The sequence below is a fragment of the Saccoglossus kowalevskii genome, chromosome 9 (genome assembly GCF_978046115.1).
Source record: "Saccoglossus kowalevskii chromosome 9, keSacKowa6.1, whole genome shotgun sequence".
Taxonomy (NCBI): Eukaryota; Metazoa; Hemichordata; class Enteropneusta; family Harrimaniidae; genus Saccoglossus; species Saccoglossus kowalevskii.
Genome location: NC_140649.1, coordinates 6,268,196 through 6,288,866, shown reverse-complemented (window position 1 = coordinate 6,288,866; position 20,671 = coordinate 6,268,196).

Here is a 20,671-nt window from a genome sequence, read left to right as displayed (position 1 = left end):
ATGAGTCCCATATATCCTGCGCATGCGTGGCGCGACGACTATCGCCCTTCAACGTCTGATTCTATAACCTACTATTTATTGTGCAGGTACATGTGCGCGTTAGTTGTAAATTGGAATTTGCAATGAAATCAACCATTAAACCGTAGTACGCAGAAAATTCACCCGTGGTTTTCAGGTAGTAGACAGATAGTTCCCGTGGTCTAAGATAATCCCCCAGTAGTCTACAGATAATTCCCCTTTGGTATACAGATAGCGTCATTGTAGTCTCTGGATAATTCCTTGTGGTCTACAGACACATCCTTCGTGGTATACAGATAATTCCCCCGTGGTCTACAGATATTTCCCCGTGGTCTACAGATAATTCTCTGTAGACTACAGATAATTCCCCGTGGCCTAATGATAATTTTGGTCTACAGATTGTTTCCCTGTAGTATACAGATAATTTCCCCGTGGTATACAGATAATTCCCCCGTGGTCTACAGATAATTCTCTGTAGACTACAGATATTTCCCCGTGGCCTAACGATAATGTTGGTCTACAGATCGTTTCCTCTGTAATATACAGATAATTCCCCGTGGTCTACAGATAATTCTCTGTAGACTACAGATAATTCCCCGTGGCCTAGAGATAATGTTGGTCTACAGATCGTTTCCCTGTAGTATACAGATAATTCCCCGTGGTCTACAGATAATTCCCTGTAGACTACAGATAATTCCCCGTGGCCTAAAGATAATGTTGGTCTACAGATCGTTTCCCTGTAGTATACAGATAATTCCCCGTGGTCTACAGAGAATTCTCTGTAGACTACAGATAATTCCCCGTGGCCTAGAGATAATGTTGGTCTACAGATCGTTTCCCTGTAGTATACAGATAATTCCCCATGGTCTACAGATAATTCCCCCGTGGTCTACAGATAATTCCCTGTAGACTACAGATAATTCCCCGTGGCCTAAAGATAATGTTGGTCTACAGATCGTTTCCCTGTAGTATACAGATAATTTCCCTGTAGTATACAGATAATTCCCCCGTGGTCTACAGATAATTCTCTGTAGACTACAGATAATTCCCCGTGGCCTAAAGATAATGTTGGTCTACAGATCGTTTCCCTGTAGTATACAGATAATTCCCCCGTGGTCTACAGAGAATTCTCTGTAGACTACAGATAATTCCCCGTGGCCTAAATATAATGTTGGTCTACAGATCGTTTCCCTGTAGTATACAGATAATTTCCCTGTAGTATACAGATAATTCCCCCGTGGTCTACAGATAATTCTCTGTAGACTACAGATAATTCCCCGTGGCCTAAATATAATGTTGGTCTACAGATCGTTTCCCTGTAGTATACAGATAGTTCCCCCGTGGTCTACAGATAATTCTCTGTACACTACAGATAATTCCCCGTGGCCTAAAGATAATTTTGATCCACAGATCGTTTCCCTGTAGTATACAGATAATATCCCGTGGTCTGCAAATAATTCCCCGTGACCTTCCCTGCGGTAAGGTTAGTGAAATTCTGCGATGAAATTCTGTTTGTAGTTTTTTTGAATATTTACTTATTCCCAACGTTTCCAATTTGTATCATTATATTATGCGTTCATTACGTTCACTGTACATCAAATCGTATACACAGCCTGAGGCTCTTCCTTTAAAGGGGAGCAGAGGTGTGGCTTTTGACACTCTGTACATGAAATTTGAGATCTATGAATGAATTCTGTCGATAAAACGCCCGCTTTGCCTGGCGTCATTTCGCCTCTAGAGGGCCAGTCAGATGATGTCATCAGTGAACACTGATAACTGAATCCATTCATGCTAGTACGTTAACCCATAGTAATGCTACTATGAAAGACCTTGTTAACTGACAACTTAAAAGTTGAAACATGGAGAGGTGTTGTGTTATGAATGCCATAGCGATTTATGTTATGGAATTGGGGGCATTTCGCCCAATTACCACTTCGTCCGAACGGTTTCGCCCGATTACCTGTTCGCCCGATTACCATTTTGCCCGATTGCCATTTCGCCTGATTCCACGTATGTTTGGCATTTACGTGTAGTCAAAACAAGATAACGTAGAAGTCGAAATTTGTTTTTATAAGGTGACGAACGTGAAGTTTACAACGGAGTTGTAACGTAATTGTATGCCGTTGCGTTGCGTTTTATGCCATTTGTGTATCGGGAGGAAACAATGAGTTGAGGGACAGTCACATCAGTTGCAGTGTTTGCATCGGCAAGAAAACCCTGACTAAAATGCGATCATATGGTAGATTTTATGCATTTTACCAGATGTACATTTCGAATCGAAACCCCCAGTAGGCCTACTGTGTAACATCGGTAAATCGGGCGAAAAGGAAAACGGGCGAACCGGTAATTGGGCGAACCGGTAATTGGGCGAACTGGTAATCAGGCGAAGGAGTTCGGGCGAAGTGGATTTCGGACGAAGTGACTGTACCCCATGTTATGTTTCTCGAAATCCCAAATAAAAATTCAGGTTGCTGGTTGCGAGAAATCGGCGGAAGAACTAAACCTGAGAGTGAAGACACGTACAGCGTTCTGGCTATAGTAAACAGTGAGTGAATAAATATTGTACGAGTTAAAACTAAATGAGAAATATGCTAATATCACTTGAACCACAGTACTCATTTTGCCCAACTTCCCACTTTTTAAACGATCGCTTAATTTCCGACCTCATTGTATTTTCCAACCGGAAAACGACCACATTTTTACCGTTTTTTTTCTCTCGCTCGCTTATTGAAAACACCGACCGCTCGCCCAAACACTGGTCACCGGCACAGGAGTAGTCAAAATGTTTGGAGATATACAACGAGTGTTAACTATTATAAATTCTGAACGGCTCTTCAAATCTATACCACTCTGTATCATTCGCGAACAGCTTCATATGTGTCCAATACTAGAGCCGGTACAATATTGTAAACAAATGCCATGATATCTCAGTCATATCGCTAATGTATACACCACCTTTTTTTATTCTGGTTTGCACAAACGTTGAATAGCCGTCAAAAATGCACGCAATTTGACCCTTTGACCTAGATTTGATTGGGATGGAATATTTTATTTTAAACAATATTCTGACGTTACTTACTGCCCCAAAATGTTTCAACACAGTTGCGGTATGACTGTCCGATTTACAAGTGCATCGGGTAATATATTAATAACCATTCCCACCAATTGCTAGCTTAGGAGAGAGTATGAAATCAAACAGCCGCAGGTCGCCCGCCTTTTATGCATAGATTTCATGACGCCGTCTGACCGCGGTCGGGTACGAAAAGCTCGCACAGCAATTCACATATATTGTCAAGACAATGAATGAACAGAAAGGACTGGGAAATTAAAAAGATTATATTGCCACAAAGTTAAATAAATCTGGCTGCATCAAAAGTTTTGAAACTAGTTATAATATTTTGCAAAAGACTGAGTGATCATTTTGGGGTGCAATTGAACTTTAAGTACTTCAGTGCGTAACTTACTGCGCGGCGATGCTGACATCAAGTGTGTGTTGACCGAAGTTTGACCCCCAAGTCACGCGCTGAACAGGCGCGTTACCTTAGCAATATTTTTCTTTCATGCTCCGCGCGTCATATTGTAAAATTGTTATTAGTTCTGACGGTGCTGTACGCAAACTTGTATATTTTGAGGTCGTTTACTTAGTGCGCTGCTTTTCTAATTACGCAAATTTGTTTACAATGTTGTATCGGCTCTAAAAATTTCAACATTGTAATATATCGCTTTCATAATAATTACGCAAAGTCAGTAATTTAATATTGGACACAGTTGAAGTTTCGTCCGCGAACGATGCAATGTGGTATAGATTTGAAGAGTAGATCGGAATTTAATAATAGTTAGCACCCGTTGTATCCCCAAACTGTATCACTCAAAACCACTATTTCGATCACTCCTGTGCAAGTGACCAGTGTTTGGGCGACCGGTCGGTGTTTTCAATGAGTCGGTGAGAGAAAAATTACGATAAAAATGCGGTTGTTTTTCGGTCGGAAAATACAGTGCGGTCGGAAATTAAGCGATAAGCGGTCGATTAAAAGTGGGAAGTTGGGTGAAATGATTACTGTAGTTCAAGTGATATTAGCGTATTTCTAATTTAGTTTTTAACTCAAACAATATTTATTTACTCACTGTTTACTATAGCTAGAGCGCTGTACGTGTCTTCATTTTCAGGTTAGTTCTTCTGCCGATTTCTCGCAACCAACAACGTGATTTTTTATCTGGGATTTCGAGAAACATAATATGAATCGTTATGGCATTCATACGCACAACATTTCGCCATGTTTCAACTTTTAAGTTGTCAGTTAACAAGGTCTTTCATAGTAGCATTTCTATGGGATTGACGTACTAGCATGAATGGGTTCAATCATCAGTGTTCACTGATGACATCATCTGACTGGCCCTCTAGAGGCGAAATGACGCCAGGAAAAGCGGACGTTTGTCGTCTGCTTCCCAGCCCGTTTTATACCCGAAATTTAGGTCATTTCGCAGCACATACAAGTTGTTTTTATCGACAGAATTCATTCATAGATATCAAATTTCATGTACAGAGTGTCAAAAGCCACACCTCTGGTCCCCTTTAAATACTCTACGGAAGAATAAAATATGAGTTGACAACAACATCTGGATCAGCATCAATAAATCCCGGAAATTCTGAGCCGGAATGTGGAAACTCGATATTTACATTCGCAGCTCTATCGTAAAGATTTCCCAATTATATGAATAACAATTATAATAATAACGACGACAACGTCAGAATAATAATTGTGCAAATGACGGACGTTTCCGTTGTCTGGCAGTAAATCGATCCTTACTTTTTTCAGTATTGTTGCGGTGCGTATCTCATGGCAACAAGAGTACAGCCTTTGTATCGCACCATTATAACGTCTGATTTATCGAAATATGTGAATTTGATCACTTCGCTTCATTCCCGATAATATTTTCAGTAATTTATGAATGCGTATATCCAATAACAGTGTAAATGAGTTCATTAACCTGTCCTTGTGATTTTCCTATGTCGTCGTATTTCATCTAAGAGTAACACCGTATATCAGGACGACTAACGCCATGCATGGTGGAGTGTTCAGCCAAAAATAGCAACTGTGGTATTTTTACAATTTCAGTCGTGAAAGAAGTAGCTGCCGTCAAAGAATCGTTGATGAAAAGGAAACAACTATGTATTTCGAGTCACGCAACACAGCCCAATTTAATGCATGCGCTTATAATTAAATTAGTTATTTAGATTGCAAAGTAGATTGCATATAGTCGGGGGATATCCTGCAACTGCATTAGAAATCAGACCTACTACGCCGCTCTGGGAAAAACCTTCCCGTGAGCGTTCTTCTTTTTCGATTTCAACTACTCTGCTTTTTTTTTTTGTTTTTTTTTTTGGCTCTGTTAATTATTTGAGTATTATATCACACAATACTTCTATATACACAAAATGTTACCCCATCTGTTAGTCGTAACTCTATTCTCCTGTGAATATTCTGTAAAATTATTTCATGTCACATGCCGAATTGTAGTTACCCAGCCAGTTTGATTTGAAAGGTAATGTGAAATTGAAGTGATATGATAACTCGATATGGGAATTGATCTGCAAAGGGAATAACACAATACAATAGGCATACAAAAACATACACCCGTGTCGGCTTCGCTGTAGGCGCTCAATCCTTATATTTGCGATACAGAATTCGCCAAGCAGCGTTGGATTGTCCACTCACTAAATGAGAACGTTCAGCTCGTCATAAAAAAGGTTAGTTTTACTCTACTAATGGTCAAAATAATGTGACATTTTGATCTTTTAATAAAGGTATGGAGAAATGGGGAAGAGGGTTCAGCTGTCAGTGATATCGGTTTGTATATATCTTATACACACGGGGATTAGCTTAGCGTGTAGAAGAGTATCTTATATCTTAGGTTGGGACACTAAAACGACAAAGACGAGACATCAGCTGTGGAGGTTACACCATCCTTCATTATAGTGTCTGACATCATGATGAAATAACAATCAGAAAGAGACAGTTGATAATTATGACAAAGGGATGTCAGGTGTTTAGAAGTAAGTGAGCACATCCAACTCTAGATGCGACATAGCCAACATATGTGTGACATAATACATTATATCACGTCAGAAACATATGGTTTACATCATACATAGAGAGATGATGAGATTATCTTTCAGAAATTCTTTTAAGCTAATGATGTAATAATGCCATTTGTGTGTATTTTCTGTAAGCTCTTCACATAGTCGCACACCAACATAATCGTTAATTTGAACCCTGTTTTCCCACATATCACCTGCTGTCGCCAAACGAGCCGATTTGACAAGTAATTTATCATTAATGGGATACACTAGATTAGAATATTGACACTAACACTTGCACTATTCACTCGTTCTCATTTTTCTGATTAATGAAATGTTTATCTGTGTTCCCTATCAGATATTATGAATGCGACCTCTGTATATTAGTTATTTTTAATCTGTGCAATGGATGGTTGACGTTTATTTGAAAATAAATAAATAAATATATATATATATATATATATATCAATAGAAATCAAGTCTCATATACCTTGCGTGTATTCAAATCCAGCAACTCATCATATTTATTACGCGCAGCACACTATGTACTTAGTCATCTTTATTTTGACTTTCGAAATATAGAACTACTTCTCTAATATTTCTATACAGTCGAGAAGAGTATAGCGTGTTCATTGCGAGTATGCGGCGCGTCTGAGGCGCATAGCGTGCCTGTAGCAGGTACGTTACGCGCCTGGAAACGCATTTACTACATGATATGTCAGTATTGTTTTGTTGCGTTTCATTTCTGAGACAGTGATTTCTAATTTCATGCGTATAGAAATCACTCTATAGGATTCAACTACGGTTGGCGCACATTGAACTATTGAAACAGACCCCCCCCCCCCACTTTGAAGCGCGTGCAAACACTGACGTTCCTACAGTCAAATATAAAACGGTCACATTATTCTCTTCTCCGTTGTACTTGAGATTTTCCACTTAACCAAAGATTGTCTACTGCTATATTTATTAAGCCAGTTTAGTTTGAGATATTCAACGTTTTAGTTATTTATTTAATTATTTCTTCAGTGTGCAATCGCCTACACATTATTCACCAAATGTAACAATACATTTATATCAGTTAGAAAATGTAATGTAATGGTGTTGATATCACACAAAATTAAATTTGTTAATGAATTATCAGTTCGCATAGAGTAATTATTGACCAGCCACTCGGTTGAATAGTTCTGAATCTGTTTAATACCAGTGTCAAGTTCTGAGTGACAAGCCTGAACACCTGCTTACCGACGTACAATTATGAAGAACCTTTCCTTAGGACACGGACATCATTTGCATAAAAGACATTACGTGGGAGTTGTCTAATGTCAGTGTCAATTTCTGTGTGAAAGGCAATTTCATGAACACCTGCTACCAATATAGAGTTGCAGGGAATAAAATATTTTACTTATTTCCTGTAGTTCATACAGATGTGTTAATGTGCTAAGTCCTTAGTTCTTTATTGCCAAGGATAAAGTCCTCTTTAAACTCGTCGTGCTCCTAAAGTAGGTGGTGGTCGTCGAATTGCACATGTGCGACATTTGTGTTGATAAACATTGATTTTCCCACAATTCAAAGCCTTTCTAGTGGAAATCATGCGCACGAGTTTTGACCTGGATGCAACGTACACTAACAGTCAAAGTCGCCATCTTTGTTCTTATGACGGCCACCGCCATTCACCGTCGATGTGGCACCAATCTACGCTCTAAACCGTATTTCAAAGCTTTGCTTAGTTGTCTAGATCCTGTTCACTCTATGATGTTCTTCTTCTACTTGATTCATTGCTGTTCGTTTTCTCAAAACAACCCATTGGAGCTTCCTCTTTTACATATCGATCATCAGCTACTCGATTACGCCCTCAATTTTCTCTCTCATCTAATCAAATTCTTTGTTATGGTATTTGCACTGGTCTAGAAATCTATATAGAGAAAAAAATGAAGTCTGACAACACGTGAAACTTCGTGGGTCGTTGTTCTTTCTGGATTGATTCCATATAGAACACATAATTATTTCATTCATAGAAGTTGGCATTATATTACTACCAAATATAACCATCGATGTATTCCATTGTATAACATTACTTGGCTCGCAGAATGCACAGCCTTAGCCATCTGTGCAATGACGTACTTTTGTATAACAGTAATTTAGTATAACAGTATTTATGTTTTCAATCAATAATAAATTTATTATGGCGGTGTGGCATTACGTCATCACTCAGTGAGTATATGCTTCTGACATGAGAAAGCCCTGAAAAGTCGAGATACGTGATACAGGAGGTATATTTATAAACTATATGCTTGCAATACAGCATAATTATTCGCCCCAAACATGAGGGTGGCTGGCAATATTATTGGACTATCTAGTTTGCCTAGATATTTCTAATAGTTTGTCCATGAACTATAATTATGGTAATATATGCACTGACGTTCATTTGCATAACAGTACTTGGCTCACGCTGTTAGTTTTACCTACCTGCACATATATGTGTTCCGTTGTATTTACTAGTTTAATAACATGTAATTTGAATGTACATGTAATGTCCAGTATCATCTATTTCAATATATTTTATTATTATTGTAATAATAGTTGGCAATAAACGAACAATTAAAACAGAAACTGGTCGAATAAGCAATTACGATTAATTTCGATATTCTTTGACTAACGTGTTTCACCACTTTTTGATAAAATAATAGGAGTAAGCTACTAGAGATTTTAGTTAATGTTGTAATGTCGCTGGATATCAGACACTGAGAAGTTTCAATTTTAATTTGGTTTGACAACTGTAAATATTACTTAATACTTGAATAATTATTAACAGTATTTTTTATAGATTGTGACAATTATTGAAATATTCACATTTATGTGATTGCTATCAAGGGACATCACGTTCTTGTAACGTGATAGGCTCTTGAAATATCTTGTTACATTTACCTGTTAAGACGGCAAATTGAATTGTATTTTTTTAAGTGCTAATACATTATTGCAGTACTTCCATTTTATAGGGCTCCTTCCTACTGAAGAATCTTTATAATATTCTCTGACACGATTTGTTCAATAACGATAATTGAGATATAAAGTAAGTAAACAACCGTGACTATGTTTTACTTTTCAGATAAAGTGCATAATGTCTTCCATGAAATACTATGTATTTACTTCTGTTGCAATACAGACTCATTAAATATACAATTTTTAGGTTGTTGGAGCAAATAGAATTCTGTCCGACTACACCAGAAAATTGTAGGCTTTATGCAACATCATCACATCGTGCTTTTCAACTTTCATTAAAACTGTCTTTAATGATCTTGGTACTTGAGTCCGTATTTTGTTTTTGTGAAAATTAGTCCTACATAAATTTCTGAGATGAATTACGAGAAAGTTAATGTTATCGAAACTCGCAGTGATAACAATCTCCAATATTGGAAAACATTGTTAGTCGTTGTACGTTAATTTTTTTCCAATATCTTTCTTTTTAAATATCATCAGCGTCCCAGTTACAGGCACGGCTTTCATCATGGACCCGACCAACCCCTTAGGTAGAGGGTGGGTGTCTTGTTGAGATTCAATAGTGTGTCAGTAGGTGACAATCTGATGATGTTTCTTGAATTCAGATGGGATAGTTGTAGACTGTTTTTTTTTTGTTTTTTTTTTGCTGGAAGAACTGGCCTAATCGTGGAAAAATCAGTAGCATTTTGGCATAGCTCATGCATTAAGACAAAAACAGTTTACACCTATGATATACGTATATATTTTATGAACAAACATCGGGTTTTCATTTACGGTTTAGAATTGTTCGCCCCAAGTTTGGAAGAATCCGAAACTGCTACATCTGGTATTGCTATAACTGTTAAACAATCTTTGCATATCAACAATATAAAGGAAGTGTTACAGTTAATATCTACAGTTTTATTAATATCCTGTTGTCATACAGGGATTTAATATGGAAGTAAGAATACGTGAAAGCACTCTGCTTAGTTCCTTTTAGCCAGATGTTTTGTATTTTACATGTTATGCCTCCTTATTGAATGAAAAAAAAATCAATTTGCATAAACCTAAATTATGTACACACAAAATCAAGGCAACCTCTTGTTATATTTTCCATACTAAAACATTGGGTTACAAAGTGTCGAAAATTGTGGGACGTCTATTTGTAATTATTGGTGTACTTTAAATCTTAGTTTAGCTATTACATTACCAGCGAGAAACATACTCGAGAACATGTCATGCAGTTGAGTCGAAGCAAATACACAACCTAAAATTGGATACGTCGTTAAAAACAAGCTGCTCTCTGATTAGTCTGATTGTTAGGTGTTGGGTTGGGTAGCCAATGGGGCACACTCTTGTAAGTAGCTTTGCATTGATTTACAACACGCGGTTTACAATAGTTATGAAATAACATGCGTTCTAAATATTACTTCAATAATATCTACAATATATGCATACAAAATGCATATATGGAGTTACTGAGTTCCATACGGGACCACATTCCTTTTTGTAGTAAATATATCTCTTTTTCTTTTGAATATCTTAATAAAATAAACTTCTTCTGATCCTACCAGAATTCATTGTTATTAACATCATACATATTATTATACATCTGTCACCGTAACGCCATACGTTAAAGCGTGCCGTTATTTTATGGTATTTTACGGAGTATTTTAATTCTACCATATAAGGAAATGCGAATTCCAAATATGGAATGAATTAGCGCGTAAGCGTCCTCCAATAATAAAAACAAACATGGCTGCCATCAGGGTTTGACCAGACTCACACTCAAGTTCGCTGATTCTGCTCTAAACGATGTATAATAATAAGGTTATTACGATACTCGAAGATACCTCAAAGTATGCACTCACACAGTACGCCGCGCATCGACCTCCGCTGATCGTCGATCGATACTTCAACTGTACTGTCTTCGCGCATACTTTGAGGCATTCTCATATTATCCTCATATTCTTACACTTAAGAAGTCAACGTTTAATCGTTACGCAAACTGGATTCATTTATACCTGTGATAAGTACTGAGATCTGAATGTGTACACTGTTCGATACTGTTCGCAAATCAACACCGTTGCTGCGTTACATCGAATGTGATTTACACCGCTATTAGTGATTATTTGCCTGTAGGGTAAAAACATAATAACATGGAACAGGGGTTCTTTTTATAGATTTTTCATTTCCATCCTCGTTGTATTCGCTATTTAACACGGCTCCGTGCGTATACCAGAGGCAATGCAATAGCCGTAACTCCAGGTAAAAAAAGCGTGATATATAAATAATCAAATAAAGTAGGATGACGAGAAATCCAAACATGGTAATCATTTCTGCAGCAGTACTCACTACCATGCGGGAATGAAATTGCAGATGGTATTCCATTTAATTTAATTTCCCCATTGAATAATACAAGTATATCCAACGCAATCAATTATTGAAATACCTGCCAAGCACTATTAATGTGTAGTCGTATATGTCGCGTTGTAGCACATCAACCTACATTTTATTAAAAATTGAGTCATACAATTTCATTTCCAGCCAAAGCTTTGTTTCTAAAATAATTTAACTGTTAACGGTTGCATAGCTACGTTACTATCAAACATTTCACAGTAAATAGCTGATATATTCAACTACGAAATTTTAGAAATATCAAAAATAATGATATTACGAATAAGTGAACAAAGACCATTGCTTGCATTTGAAATATAATCGTTTTCACGTACAGTGGCTTAAATGTACATCTAAAAGTAACACTTATTTGGGTTCTTATATTTGCTGACGCAATGTATACTACAGACACGTAACACAGCAGCCGTGATGTTTATTTCAATGGATTCTTTTTTGAGCCTTGTACATTGGTGACTGTACACTTTAAATCGTGGCACTTTCATATATTATATGTATCAAAAACCACACTGTTCAAATTAAAAACACTGTATTGTATTATATTTTCTATCAAAACAGTGTTTTAGTATTTTTGGAAAAAATTGTTTGTCTGAGTGACACTTTGTGATGACAATTAATGCACATTGTGAACAAACAAAAATATATTTTTTTAAATAATGTGTGTTTTCTGGAAGCTAAATGTATCATTAAAGTGTTTATTGGTGCTATATTTAGGGAATAATGCGATACAAACAAAATTGAGTGACAAGATACGCTCGTAGACTATAGAGACTCGGACTGCCATTGACCCAAATGAATGACCACCGAAGCTGACGTAATTCAACGCATAATGAGACGGTCATAACAGGAAATAGTTTTTCGTTCCGACAGAACACCTTTCAACAATTGGATTATACGATAAGTAGCATGTAGACAGGTGGCATATTTGTTAAAGAAGCAACGACAAGCTGAACCGAATGCCTTTTAGATTTTTCGAGGAAAGACAGGAACCGGAAGATATTCAAGTACATTTAGTAAGTTTGGTAATATTGTTACTTCCTTAAAACGTATGGGAAATGTATTTGAGCCACAGTCGGCAACTGTACACTGTATTGTCATTTGCATCGGGTGTCATTCATTTCATTATGTGAGGGTTGGTAGATAAATGATTCAACTCAAATTCATGCATACAAGATCAGAGATTTCCAAACAGCATAAACTCCTTGTCGACATCCCTTAGAGACATGATATGAGTCATCCGATAAGACACGTTAGGTAGACTTTAACAAGAAAATGCAGTTGAATTCGTGTTACTGGTGTGTGGTCATATCTATGTGTGTACATTGAATGTGCGTTTCAATAATATTTATTTACAGCAACTAAAAATAATATTTTACATCACATATTTCTGATTCAAAAATCACATTGCTTGTATATTAATATTAATTAAATTAAACATTAATTACTGGATTTTTATGTTATTATATTTTTCAGATTGAAAACGAAAATAACTGGAAAAACGAAAGAGACGATTTTTGCTAATATTAGAAATTAATGTTGTATTGTTAATATGGGTTATTGTTGATTATTTTCGCCCATTGTACCAGAATAACTATGGTTTTGAAAATATACTTTAATATACCACACTACTTGTTTATGGCGATATGAAGTGTGATGAAGATAAACAAACCATTTGACGAACAGAAAAGTGAATGGAATGGAATGGAATAGACGTAGTGCGTAGAAACAGATTCGTGTATTGGGTGAAAATGAGATTGAAAAAGTATAATTCAAGTGAGAATGTTTCTCTGAAATTGATTATTTTTTTTCATTTATCTCATCATTTTTCTTTCTTAAGAATTTGATGTGTTTGAGATTGCATTGGAGACAACAATACCACAAGGCAGGAGATCGGATTATATCAAAGAAAAACAGGTTTTAATTAGTAATATATATTTACTCGATTATGTGATTTGTATGTTATGATTACTGTATAATTGTGTAAAGTGGTAACCGTGATATGCATCACTTGAAATAATTTACTGAAAAATACTTTCCAAAATGTATTTCATTTTGATTCTTATTATTGAAAACACAGAATATGTATCTGATATAAGCACTTCAAATATTGTGTTAGATTGTGTTTTGCGAGAAAGCACTTTTATGAACACGTTTCAATACGTGTTCCTGATTGAAACACTTTACATAATGTACTATATGCAAAAACTTTCCCAAGATTATACACGACTACGGGTGTTTTCATCATGTACACTATTCATAATTATACAGATTATAGATTATATACACATTAAATAGTTTAACTCAAAATAGTAAAACATTTTTTTCTAATTTTAAAGTGTGTCAAACACTTGGATTTAGAGTGTATACAACTAACAATAACCCCACTTGTTCTAAAAGTGTATTCTTATTTTGGATTTACAATGAACTCTATGTATGTATATATGTATGTAATTCTCTTTCAAAAGACTTGCCAAAATGTTGTTAATAAAGATTTAGTGTGTGTGTAATTATTGAATACACACAGGCCACACGTTGGTCATTGAGGATGTAAAATATGCGCATACGTCAAAACCAGTTATTAAGTCCTATTTATATTGTAATTAGACAATTAATTAATCCTGTCACGCGTCGACCTTAAAACAGCCTTTCTCTTAACATCATTCAGTATGCACAAAGAGTGTAATGCTACATTATTATTTAGAATGGTATTTTTGAAACTGCACGACGACTAAATTACATATTATTGGGATGTATAATCATTTCATTGGTCTGACTGAATTTCATGATTGAATTTCACTGAAACGTGTATTAGAGGAAAATGAAGTCTCATGAAGCGAGGAAAATGAGCCATTTTGAGAGAGGGTAAAGATACATAAGTAGTACAAACACGCGCCTCGGGCCACAGGTGTGATTAGAAACTCAATTAAGAACACACCATTATTTATGACTATAAGAGTTGCAAGAAATCATCCACAATTTTATTACCCTGACCTCATTATCGTCCTAGTCCTGACGGGGTTTGTGCGCCGCTCCAAACTCAATATAGCATATAGTATCACAGAGTATAGATACAAAACTAGAGTGTATACGTGCAACTCTAGTAACTACGTTCACATGCGAAACATGTCGTTTACATTAAAAACCGTGTAATTAGAATGGCCCTCACAGTTTGGTGAGCACAGCAACGCATATCGGGCCTGTTTTATAGAATTCAAATCTTTCAGCTAATTCGGTTCATAACGCGTTGTTTTAATTATACAAACCATGTCATAGCTCAAAAAGTAGCAATACAAAACATATCTAACAAAAGAATATTGTGACACACGTTGCCATGTTAACATTGCAATAATAATCCCGGAGAAGATAATTAACAACATCACGAATACAGATCCATATATTTGTGTTCAATTCTACTGGGAGCCCTGTGCATTTATTTATAATTTCTTCACCAATGTGTCTCGGTCTTTGTTAACATTGTTTGATGGGGAGTATATTTTGCACTAATCCATGAGGAGTGAATACATTAATGCATTGAAAATATGGATTGAGTAAAAAAAATAATAGAGCACAATCAATTGATATTCCAGCTCATTTTAGCGAAGTGTTCAGTAGATTGAAACCTGTGATTTGTCGTGAGTTTACACATATGACGTCATATTGAAAATACAATTAAGACTATAAATGCCACCAGGATAATATTGTACTGCGCTGTCCCCATCCGTGGGATCATTGATGGATGAGGTGGTGTTATTTGTTGAGGTTTGTCTGAAGCTGAGGTTTTCATAAATCACAAACATTTATAGCATTTTTGATGAGACGCTGCCGTGAAAATTAATGAATGAATGTTTTCAATGCAATCTTCATCATATATGTGCTTAGAAATGTGCTTCTCACTCTTAAGAATGTTGTTTATAACTTTAGTACTGTAATTCTAATCTTTGAATTAGATACAAAATTGTACTAATGTACTATAGGTGTTGAGTGCTCTTTCTTCCTTGGTACGATTTCATTCATTTTATTATGAAGACTAAGAGTGCAGAATGAGCAATCCAGTACAGGACGTGAGGAGATATATATTAGCAGTGTGATACACGCTATTATATAATATATTTCATTTGAGAATACAGCATACAATGCATAATTAATATAATTGCAATTTACGCGCGTCCATAAAGACCATTAAAGCCATTATGACCAATCAATCACAAGTGGATAGTTATTTATATCAATATAATCTCAAACCTTTCAGCAGCCGTTTAAATGGATTATTAATTAGTACGTAGAATACTTGCAAATTGGGTCATGCAAACAATGAAGTATGTCATGTACGGTCCCAGTTGGTAATCTACTCACAAAATATCTCAAAAATCTACGCAGAATGATGATATACATTTTTAGAAAGATCTGTCTAAAATATAGCGTAAACAATATATAAAAAAAATAAGTCCCACATCCACAAACAATGTATATTTTCTAACCACAATATGTTCTAATCATAATGTACTCAGTCATAACCGTCGATCGTATTGTATATGTCAAAATCATAATCTATGCAATTATAACCGTAGACCATAAGATCTATGTTCTACTAACAATCTATGCAGTCATAACCGTAGACCATAAGATCTAAATTCTAATCATAATGTATTCAGTCATAACCGTAGACCATAAGATCTATGTTATAATTATAATGTATTCAGTCATAACCGTAGACCATATGATCTATGTTCTAATTATAATGTATTCAGTCATAACCGTAGCCCATAAGATCTATGTTCTAATTATAATGTATTCTGTCATAACCGTAGACCATAAGATCTAAATTCTAATTATAATGTATTCAGTCATAACTGTAGACCATAAGATCTATGTTCTAATTATAATGTATGCAGTCATATCCGTAGACCATAAGATCTAAATTCTAAGCATAATGTATTCAGTCATAACCGTAGACCATAAGATCTATGTTATAATTATAATGTATTCAGTCATAACCGTAGACCATATGATCTATGTTCTAATTATAATGTATTCAGTCATAACCGTAGCCCATAAGATCTATGTTCTAATTATAATGTATGCAGTCATAACTGTAGACCATAAGATCTAAGTTCTAATTATAACGTATTCAGTCATAACCGTAGACCATAAGATCTAAATTCTAATTATAATGTATTCAGTCATAACTGTTGACCATACGATCTATGTTCTAATTATAATGTATGCAGTCATATCCGTAGACCATAAGATCTAAATTCTAATTATAATGTATTCAGTCATAACTGTAGACCATAAGATCTAAGTTCTAATCATAATGTGTGCAGTCATAACCGTAGAGCATAAGATCTATGTTCTAATTATAATGTATGCAGTCATAACTGTAGACCATAAGATCTATGTTCTAATCATAATGTATGCAGTCATAACTGTAGACCATAAGATCTATGTTTTAATAATAATGTGTGCAGTCATAACCGTAGACCATAAGATCTATGTTCTAATTATAATGTATTCAGTGATAACCATACACCATAAGATCTATGATCTAATTATAATGTATGCAGTCATAACTGTAGACCATAAGATCTATGTTCTAATTATAATGTATGCAGTCATAACTGTAGACCATAAGATCTATGTTTTAATAATAATGTATTCAGTCATAACTGTAGACTATAAGATCTATGTTCTAATTATAATGTATTCAGTCATAACCGTAGACCATAAGATCTATGTTCTAATCATAATTTATTCAGTCATAACTGTAGACAATAAGATCTATGTTCTAATTATAATGTATTCAGTCATAACCGTAGAGCATAAGATCTATGTTCTAATCATAATGAATTCAGTCATAACTGTAGACCATAAGATCTATGTTCTAATTATAATGTATGCAGTCATAACCGTGGACCATAAGATCTATGTTCTAATTATAATGTATGCAGTCATAACCGTAGACCATAAGATCTATGTTCTAATTATAATGTATTCAGTCATAACTGTTGACCATAAGATCTATGTTCTAATTATAATGTATGCAGTCATATCCGTAGACCATAAGATCTAAATTCTAATTATAATGTATTCAGTCATAACTGTAGACCATAAGATCTAAGTTCTAATCATAATGTGTGCAGTCATAACCGTAGAGCATAAGATCTATGTTCTAATTATAATGTATGCAGTCATAACTGTAGACCATAAGATCTATGTTCTAATCATAATGTATGCAGTCATAACTGTAGACCACAAGATCTATGTTTTAATAATAATGTGTGCAGTCATAACCGTAGACCATAAGATCTATGTTCTAATTATAATGTATTCAGTGATAACCGTACACCATAAGATCTATGATCTAATTATAATGTATGCAGTCATAACTGTAGACCATAAGATCTATGTTCTAATTATAATGTATGCAGTCATAACTGTAGACCATAAGATCTATGTTCTAATTATAATGTATGCAGTCATAACTGTAGACCATAAGATCTATGTTTTAATAATAATGTATTCAGTCATAACTGTAGACTATAAGATCTATGTTCTAATTATAATGTATTCAGTCATAACCGTAGACCATAAGATCTATGTTCTAATCATAATTTATTCAGTCATAACTGTAGACAATAAGATCTATGTTCTAATTATAATGTATTCAGTCATAACCGTAGACCATAAGATCTATGTTCTAATCATAATTTATTCAGTCATAACTGTAGACAATAAGATCTATGTTCTAATTATAATGTATTCAGTCATAACCGTAGAGCATAAGATCTATGTTCTAATCATAATGAATTCAGTCATAACTGTAGACCATAAGATCTATGTTCTAATTATAATGTATGCAGTCATAACCGTGGACCATAAGATCTATGTTCTAATTATAATGTCTGCAGTCATAACCGTAGACCATAAGATCTATGTTCTAATTATAATGTATGCAGTCATAACCATAGACCATAAGATCTATGTTCTAATTATAATGTATGCAGTCATAACTGTAGACCATAAGATCTAAGTTCTAATTATAATATATTCAGTCATAACCGTAGACCATAAGATCTAAATTCTAATTATAATGTATTCAGTCATAACTGTAGACCATAAGATCTATGTTCTAATTATAATGTATGCAGTCATATCCGTAGACCATAAGATCTAAATTCTAAGCATAATGTATTCAGTCATAACCGTAGACCATAAGATCTATGTTATAATTATAATGTATTCAGTCATAACCGTAGACCATATGATCTATGTTCTAATTATAATGTATTCAGTCATAACCGTAGCCCATAAGATCTATGTTCTAATTATAATGTATGCAGTCATAACTGTAGACCATAAGATCTAAGTTCTAATTATAATGTATTCAGTCATAACCGTAGACCATAATATCTAAATTCTAATTATAATGTATTCAGTCATAACTGTTGACCATAAGATCTATGTTCTAATTATAATGTATGCAGTCATATCCGTAGACCATAAGATCTAAATTCTAATTATAATGTATTCAGTCATAACTGTAGACCATAAGATCTAAGTTCTAATCATAATGTGTGCAGTCATAACCGTAGAGCATAAGATCTATGTTCTAATCATAATGTATGCAGTCATAACTGTAGACCATAAGATCTATGTTTTAATAATAATGTGTGCAGTCATAACCGTAGACCATAAGATCTATGTTCTAATTATAATGTATTCAGTGATAACCGTACACCATAAGATCTATGATCTAATTATAATGTATGCAGTCATAACTGTAGACCATAAGATCTATGTTCTAATTATAATGTATGCAGTCATAACTGTAGACCATAAGATCTATGTTTTAATAATAATGTATTCAGTCATAACTGTAGACTATAAGATCTATGTTCTAATTATAATGTATTCAGTCATAACCGTAGATCATAAGATCTATGTTCTAATCATAATGTATTCAGTCATAACTGTAGACAATAAGATCTATGTTCTAATTATAATGTATTCAGTCATAACCGTAGAGCATAAGATCTATGTTCTAATCATAATGAATTCAGTCATAACTGTAGACCATAAGATCTATGTTCTATTTGTAATGTATGCAGTCATAACCGTAGACCATAATATCTATGTTCTAATTATAATGTATGCAGTCATAACTGAAGACCATAAGATCTATGTTCTAATTATTATGTATACAGTCCTAACCGTAGACCATAAGATCTATGTTCTAATTATAATGTTTTCAGTCATAACCGTAGACCATAAGATCTATGTTCTAATCATAATGTTTTCAGTCATAACCGTAGACCATAAGATCTATGTTCTAATTATAATGTTTTCAGTCATAACCGTAGACCATAAGATCTATGTTCTAATCATAATGTTTTCAGTCATAACCGTAGACCATAATATCTATGTTCTAATTATAATGTATTCAATCATAACAATAGACCATAAGATATATGTTCTAATTATAATGTATGCAGTCATAACCATAAACCATAAGATCTATGTTCTAATTATAATGTATGCAGTCATAACCATAAACCATAAGATCTATGTTCTAATTATAATGTATGCAGTCATAACCGTAGACCATAAGATCTATGTTTTAATTATAATGTATGCAGTCATAACCGTAGACCATAAGATCTATGTTCTAATTATAATGTATGCAGTCATAACCATAGACCATAAGATCTATGTTCTAATTATAATGTATGCAGTCATAACCATAAACCATAAGATCTATGTTCTAATTATAATGTATGCAGTCATAACCGTAGACCATAAGATCTATGTTTTAATTATAATGTATGCAGTCATAACCGTAGACCATGAGATCTATGTTCTAATTATAATGTATGCAGTCATAACCATAGACCATAAGATCTATGTTCTAATTATAATGTATGCAGTCATAACTGGAGACCATACGATCTATGTTCTAATCATAATGTATTCCGTCATAACTGTAGACCATAAAATGTATGTTCTAATTATAATGTATGCAGTCATAACCGTAGAACATAAGATCTATGTTCTAATTATAATGTATGCAGTCATAACTGTAGACCATAAGATCTATGTTCTAATTATAATGTAACAGACCATTCGATCTATGTTCTAATTATAATGTATGCAGTCATAACCGTAGACCATATGATCTATGTTCTA